The sequence below is a fragment of the Sinocyclocheilus anshuiensis genome, unplaced genomic scaffold (genome assembly GCF_001515605.1).
Source record: "Sinocyclocheilus anshuiensis isolate Anshui unplaced genomic scaffold, SAMN03320099.WGS_v1.1 scaffold1325, whole genome shotgun sequence".
NCBI lineage: Eukaryota > Metazoa > Chordata > Actinopteri > Cypriniformes > Cyprinidae > Sinocyclocheilus > Sinocyclocheilus anshuiensis.
The window spans coordinates 645,767-654,582 of NW_015552751.1; the positions used below are offsets into that span (position 1 = coordinate 645,767).

Genomic DNA, 8,816 nt, shown 5'->3' on the forward strand with positions numbered 1-8,816 from the left:
TCTGTCCATTAAAAATGGCTGAACAATGGTAAAAGTGATTTCACCTTAAGAATGATAACTATAACAATAACTATAACCATTATATAAGAGAATAGCAAGTTCACACCATAATTATATGATAACGGCACAGAAGATATGGTTAGAATCACTTTCAGATGTATTTTTTTTCCAGCTGATAAACAAAGAAAAATCATCAGCCAATCAAAATCCATTTGACTGCATTTATGTGCACAGAAAATAACTGAAATGCATGTTTAGAATAAACAGTGCTACTGTCTGTTGTTGTGAATATACAGTAGTTAAAGTTATAGTTATCGTTCTCGTGTGAACAGGCCTTCAGTCTTAAGATGGAGCAGCTTCGCTGATGACACTGAAAAGCATATCATTTTAATGTTAAAAAACTGTCTCTCATGCAATTTTAATGTTCAGAAACGACTGTAAGTAAACCTCTTCCTGAAGAGTGCAAACTGAGGTGCATTCAAAACATTGCTCTGTTCATTTCAACAGATGAGGGACAGGTATATCTTTCAGGTTAGCACATGGGGAAATGTTTGGGGGAAAAAATGATATTCAGTTTGATGCAGCAGAAATTATGCACTTCACCTTTAAACGTTTGGAAAATACAAATGGTCCATTAAATGATGTCAGAAACACTGGCTAGAGAATAATGAGTGCTTAAATTTAGATTTTTAAATCACAGTGAGATCTAAATAATGAGATCAAGTTCAGGCTGGATGAGATGCATAAAGTAAAAGCAAAAAATGTTGATTGCGAACACGAATGTGTCTTTAAAGTTCAATTCATTTACCTTCGAAATAATCACAATACGTAAAAAGGACTAACATAGAAGGGGTCACACCATATCTGGCTTAAATGTTATGGGGTTCAATAAGGATTTAAGCAGCTTAATTAAGTAAAGTGATGGTTTAATTCCCATCTCATTTATGAGGTTAATTTGAGTGGCATCGTACCTCCGAAGTAGGAGCCGTCGGAAAGTTTCAAGCCAACCGTTCCTTTGGTAATCACGTTCACCACGCCGTGCTGGATGAAGTACATCTTCTTGCCGATGGTTCCCTCACGGACGATGTAATCGCCTGGTTGGAAGACCTCGAAGCGGAGCTTCGTCAGCATGGCTGTCACAAAGTTGGGTTCGGCGTTGGCGAACAGGGGCATGGAGGCCACCAGCTTACGGCAGTTGAAGTTCACGATTTCCTGAAGCAGATGGAAAGAAGTCCAGAGGGTGAGAGAAATACATAAACTCATATTTCACATACACAGCATTTACATAAACAAAAGGGTGAATCACATGAAAACGGTCAAGAAAAGTTGATGGATGGATAAATGATATTTTTAAATAACATTACATATTTTAAATAATATTAATATAATTACTAAAATAATACTTAATGTTATTTTAAAATATGTTAATAATAATAATAATAATAATGGTAATTTGCAAATAAAAATAAATTGACCTGAAAATGTAATAATAATAATAATAATAATAATAATATTAATACGTGAATAAATATTACAGCCTAAAATTTGTTGTAATGATTTAATAATAATAATTTGCAAACAGAAAATTAAAGTACTTTTTATAGTATGTTCTAGCCTAATATTTTTTAATCTTTATTTAAATTTCATTTAATTATTTAATTATTATAAATATAATTATTTGAATTATTAGAAATAATAATTTAAAAATAAATTAAATTAAAACTGAAACTATTAAAAATAAAAGAAAATTCTAAATATTAATAAAAACTGTAATAGTATATAAATAACAGTAAAATAACACTTCTTTAATTGAATTTTAAACTTAAAAATACAAGATATATTTAAGAAATAGAGCTTGAGATAAAATATGAGAGATAAAATAGGTAAATATCATTTGATCAAGCTGTAATTGTGTCAAATTATGCCAAAAGTCTGAAAATATTCTTTAATTGCATTTATTTAGGAATCATAAAATGCTATGAAACAGCAAAACAGAAGCAGAGTTATTATGCTTATAAAAGAAAAAAAAATTATTTACCAGAAATTTTAATAATAATAATACATATTTTAATGATAATAATAATAATTTGCATGAAAAAATTTTAACATTATTATTGTATAGTCTAGTAATTTTGGTATGGAAATTAATTTATGCTAATATAAAAAATACCATTTATCTGAAGATGTAATAATAATAATAATCCTCATCATCATCAATTTGCTTGGAAAAAATAAAACTTGTTATTATGGTATATTATAGCCTAATATTTGTTGTAATGAATATAATTGTTGTAATGTAATATATAATTTGATTATGAGGTTAAATTTGACCCGGAAATTTCTTGGTGCAATTCAGCCATAATGAATTATATTAAAGCATAAACATCTATACTCAAGTAGCTGAATGTTTGTTAGGAGCTTTATATTCTCTTAAAACAGCATTAAATGCAGTGAAAGCTGGAAGCCATTCTCAGAAGGGATTTATCTGTTTACTGTGACACAAATGAGTTTGGAAGCCGTTCCCGCTTCAGCGTGGTTTCATTGTTTTGGAAAGCTCTGTGAAAACTGCAGGGCCTTCTGGGAGATTTTTTCCACAGATGTTTACAGACATAGACAGACCTTTGCAAACACACAGATAACCAAACACACACACACACACACTCACCTCTCTGAGCGGCTCGTTCAGCTCCTCTAGGATGCTTTCTTCATCAAACATCTTACCCTGGTAACGGTGCTCATAGTAATCGTGGATTTTCTGTCGGAAATCTGCTGGAAGTTTGTGGAAGGACATGTACTGCTCCACTTGTTTGTACTGCAGAGACAAAAAGACAGAAATGTAAAGAAAATGAGGAAGTTTCTTCATCTATAGCACTTTCAGCAGTAATGCACTAATGCATAGTATCATGTCAGTTCTTTAAACCAGGGTTATTATCATTAACTAAAACTGAAACTATTTAAGCATTTTTGTTAATTGAAATAAGGTTGAAATAAATTAAAATATAAATATTAGACGAAAAAACACACTTATTTCAGGTTTTTTTTTTTTTTTTTGCCAAGGCAACATTTCTAATTGTCATTTAGTTGAAGTTGAATCACTACAATTTCCAACTGGGGAAAGAAAAAAGAAAGAAAGAAAGAAGAAAAAAAAACTAAACCTGAAATACAATTAAATAATTTAAAACTAAATAGAAATATTACAAAAATAATAATAAAAAAACAAAATTACAAATAATAATAATGATAATAATAATAAAAAAATTAACAATTTGAAGAATAATAACAAAATAAAAATAAATAAAATTAAAACTGAAACTATGAAAAATGTAAAAAATAAATAATCCAGACTGTTTTAGTCCAAGTCCAGATTGTTGTAGTCCAAAACACAGAGTACTCAAAAAAAGATATACACCTAAATGAACACTGATAAAGTATAAATAATATACCAAACATAACAATATATACTTTGAATGGATGAAATCATCAGCATAATACATGAACGTCAAAGTCAGCTAGCTACTACATGAGGTAAGCTACTCCCAAGAAAACAGGTCATGGGTTATGAATTATTTTAAATGACTGAATGTGTGAATATTAATTATATCAGGACAATATCAATTGTGAAAGAGTGAAATAGACAAATTATTTCAATATGTATTGCGTGACAATGATTTATAGCCATTTTTATACATTTATAAATTGCATTTACAAGTTTTATCAAAGATTAGTGCACGAGGTTACAAATTATACATACAAAAATATAATATACAATTATAGTTAACTAAAACGGAAAGACTTAATATAAAATAATATAAAATAAATTATGGTAACTGGAAAAATATATATATATTTTTTTTTTTCAGTTCAGTTTAACTTGATGTAATGAATTAAGTAAAACTTAAATAAAAAAAATAAACACTATATAGGCATATTTAAAAATATATATATTAGCCGAAAAACTTGTTTCAGTTAGTTGCCAAAGCAACATTTAATTTAAGCAGAAAAAAAACTGAACTACAATTAAAATTTAAATAAAAAATTAAACTTAATAATAATAATGTTAAAAACACAACAAAAATCACTCAAATGAAAATATACAAATCAAATTCTTTTTTTTTTAACTATAATAGTATCGCAATGATACTAAAATATCACTGTTACAAATGAAAAACTGTGTCAGGGAAGAGCTTGAGATAAAATATGAGATAAAATAGGTAAATATCATTTGATCAAGCTGTGATTATGTCAAATTATGCCAAAAGTCTGAAAATATTCTTTAATTGCATTTATTTAGGAATCATAAAATGCTATGAAATAGAATTATTCATAACATGTCATTTCCACCACATAAGGCATGTTAATTTTAGATTGTGGTGGAAATCTTCATCAAATCACAGGGGGAAAATCTCCTGTGAAAAGACCTAGTAAGAGGGTGAAAATTTGTTTAAAGGGATAGTTCAACCAAAAATTAAAATTTGATATTTATCTGCTTACCCCCAGGGCATCCAAGATGTAGGTGACTTTGTTTCTTCAGTAGAACACAAACGGAGATTTTTAACTCAAACAGTTGCAGTATCTCTCAAATGGACCATTGACGCTCCTAATTGAGATTGTAGATATGTTTGACAGATAGGTGGCGGTAATGCACTTATAAGTCTGCGATCCGCCGTAAAGCAAGAAGAAGAAGAAGACGCGTCACATGCCAGCTGTTGAGAATGCGCTCAGGACAGTTCAGACATTGCGGTGAATCAGAGGTAAAAAACAATATAAATACTGTTCAGTTTCTTGCACAGACTGATCGTTTCGTGTCTTTACACATCAATGTATCGTCACGAGCCACAGGGTGTAATTTGGTTTTGTTTGTGTATGTTTTTTTGGCTCTCAAAGCTGATTCCCATTCACTTCCATTATATGACTGACAGACTACAACGGTTTGAGTTAAAAGTCTTCGTTTGTGTTCTACTGAAGAAACAAAGTCACCTACATCTTGGATGCCCTGGGGGTAAGCAGATAAACATCAAATTTTCATTTTTGGGTGAACTATCCCTTTAATTTCATTTTCTAAAAGGGCCAAACAGGTTGTTGAAGAAACATCCATGTCAGCATAATAACTTTCATTTTTTCTCTCATTGCTCTAAGCCAGGTCCATGTTCTTCAAGCGATGTACGACCCCCAAATCCCAGCCTCAGATCATTAGTTAACACTGACGAGCCAAACATCCCTCAAACTGTGTTATTTCCAGAGACAGAAAGAGAACAGTAATGATGGAATGATTTAGGCAAAACAAAGAAAGCAGGTCAGAGCGGAGGCATTAGCATTGCAGTCGTGTGTGTGTGTGTGTGTGTTCCCTGTTGCGTGGCAGCATCTGCTGACGCAGGCGTTTGTGGAACACCTGTAAAGGTCCCTGAACCACTTGTGAGAATAATTGCCTGTGTGTTCAGCTTTATAAAGGTCCCACTACTGCTCTCATTCCACAACTTCATACGAACATGAAAGTGGGCTGCATCTGTCAGTGCCGGGTCAACAGTGTTCAAAGATTGGTTTTAAAAGGAGGTCACATGAAAAACATAACATTTCCCTTTATCTTTTGATTTTATAACTTCCAGAGCTTCAAATAATAATAATAATAATAATAATTTTCCTTTATATTTTGAAATGATAGAGTTCAGTGTACTACATTTAAAAAATATGTTCAGAAATTCAAAAATAATATACAAACAAAAAACTTTTTATTGATCTTTTGAAATAACATATGAACTACATTTTAGAATTTTAGAATTTCCAGAGATTCAAAAATTTAAAAACAAAAATGTCTGTGATCTTCTGAATGAATAAGTGTTCAATATACAGTACTAGATTGTATAATTAAAAATAAATAAATAAATAAAAACTTCAATCTTTTGAAAAAGATTAAAAAATTTAAAATATATATTTTTAAGAAACATAAATAAATAAATCATTGCTCCTTTAAAATAACAGAGTTCAATGTAATAGATTTTAGAAATTTAGAACCTTCAAAAATTGAAAAATAAATAAATAAATAAAAATGTCCTTGATTTTTGAAAAAGCAATGTACTAGATTTTAGAATTTCAGAACTTTCAGAGATTTAAAAAAAATACTTAAACTAATTTTACTTGGCCTTTTGAAGTAACAGAATTAAATTGTAATTTTAATTTTTTATTTTATTTAAAAAAATAAAAAAATTTATTTAGATTTTACAATATTAGAACTTCCAGAGATTCAAAAGTAAAAATAAATAAATAAAATTATCTTTTATCTTTTTAAATAAAGTGTTCAATGTACTAGATTTTAGAATTTTAGAACTTAGAGATCAAAGCATCAATAACAACAGATGTTATTTAAACAAACTCTTAAAGGTACAGTTGCAAAAACAGGGGTTCCAGCCTCATATTTCATTATGAGGGATTGAACTGTAAGGTGAAAGTGCAAGTCAAATTGACGTGACGTGTAGCCAAGTACGGTGTCCCATGCTCGGAATTTGTGCTCTGCATTTACTCCAATCTAAGTGCACACACACACTGTGAACACACACCCGGTACCAAAACTCGAACCCACGACCTTTGGGTTACAAGTCCGACTCTCTAACCATTAGGCTACGACAGCCCTGACTGTCATATACGTGTTGGAAAACGTGCCTCTGTGCATCATCTGGACTGTTTTGAACAGCCTCGAGTGGATCTATACCCTGAAACAGCTTCTCCCAGCATTTCATTGATCCAGATGCTTCACGGTAAAGATGTCACTTACTTACTCAATTGAAGCAGCAGCAGTGTTGATCTAAGTGGTTCACTGATGGACCGATAAAGAAAATTGTGTTTAATGGGTAGGTTAGAAGAAAGCAATATGATAGAGCTGGACTGATAAACCAGTGTGACGTCGAACTGCATCCTCTCTCGCCTCATTTACAGCCAAATTATGAAAGCCAAGTCGCCGTTGATGGAGCCGTTTACTGATCGGTGTGAAAGGTTATGGACAAGGACAGGTCAGGACATGCCACAGTTCTCACTGGTTTAGCATGCAAACGCTGATGTTATTCATACTAACATCACAGTAAAAGTTGGAGTTCTTATAATATTAAATATGACACAGGTCTGAACACAAACAAGAAATAATAAATTTTGACATTTCCTGAAGCGCTTGATCATGCAAAACTTGCTGGCAAGATGTTGCGGATGGTTGCCAAGGTGTTGCTAGGTGGTTAAAATCAAAACAGCACACTTACATGCATTGTGGACTTGGTAGCTCAGAAGTCTTTTCTGCTCATCAAGGTTGCATTTATTTGATCAAAAATGCAGTAAAAACCGTAATATTGTGAAATATTATTACAACTTAAAATAACTGTTTTCTATTGTAATATATTGTAAAATAGATGGAATGTATCGCTGTGATCAAAGCTGAATTTTCAGCATCATTACTCTTCAGTGTCACATGATCCTTCAGAAATCATTCTAATATGCTGATTTTCTGCTCAAGAAACATTTCTGATTATTATATCAGTGTTGAAAACAGATTTGCTGCTTCATATTATTAAATTAAATATTATATAAAATACTACAATATTATATTTTTGTGGAAACTGCATTTTTTTTCAGGATTCTTTGATGAATATAAATTCTTAGTGTCTTTCAGAAAAACCATGCCGACTCCAAACTTTTGAACTGTACTGTGTGTTTTCTTAGCTGTACTGGGGGACAAAGTTAATTCAGACAAAACCTCAATTTTTCAAAACCTGCAGACGTCCTCCAAAGAGCAAATGATTCATAAATATTGTAAGCAAAGCCCAGAGTTTTCTTTTAGCGCTAAAGTTAGTTTTTGGTTTAGTCTGTAGATCATAACGTTGCAAAACCAACGGGTTTTGATTTCCAGGAAATGCATAAACTGATCAAATATAGAACTTTATTGCAATGTAACTCACTTTAGATAAAAGCATCTTCCAAATGCATAAATATAATCTAAATGTAGTCACCTAATTAGCTTTTAATATAAATGTAAAGCAATAAAAGTCTATGATACTGCCTCGTTTAGATAGCGAAGTAAATGTGTAGAGAGAAAAGGTTAGAAAATATGAATATGTTTAGTCTGAAATCTGAGGGCAGAAATCCATATTCCATTAGTTCCATATAACATCATTCTTGAGAAGTGTGAATATCATCATTCTAATCTGTCAGATCTCTTCTTAGGCCTGACATTTTTATGCCTCTCTTAGTTGTACACTGTAAAAAATGATTTTTCAAAGTTGTAAATAAAGCAAAGGTTACACAAAAACTACTGATTTGCGAAAAAAGGCCTAATATTACTTAATTTGATGATGCTGCGTTCAGTGTTTTTGGATTACGTATTACAAGAAATCTGCAAATGAATTTAATCTGTTACTTGTCGTTTCTTTGTAATTATTTGTGAAATTTACTAGCATGTCTGACAGAAAATTGTTTTAGAGTAAATCCTTCACCATTTTTTTTTCAGTTGTAGTTAAACACACACACACACACACACACACACACACTGTGATGAAGCATCAATGGACCTTTAACATGTGTCCTAGTTTAGATGGTTAGTTGTCCGTTGACGTTCCACACTCATCAGGAATCACCCGATTAAACTGCCTCTGAATTATTCACAATTATTCTCTTCTCTTCTGTGACCTGAAATGCATCTCGCCTCAAAATTCAAAACCTCCACACATCAAAAGTCTCTCCTATCCTAAGAGGTGGTTATGTGTGTCTCTGTGCAGTGTGTGTGTGTGAGTGTGTGAGTGTGTGAGTGTGTGTGTGTGTGTGTGCGCGCGCGTGTGTGTGTG

General features: G+C 31.5%; 1 pseudogene; it reads right to left on the reverse strand.

Moving 5' to 3' along the window:
- The window catches only part of LOC107667864 (potassium/sodium hyperpolarization-activated cyclic nucleotide-gated channel 2-like), a 52,382-nt pseudogene that overhangs the window by 8,871 nt on the left and 34,695 nt on the right, over positions 1-8,816 (reverse strand).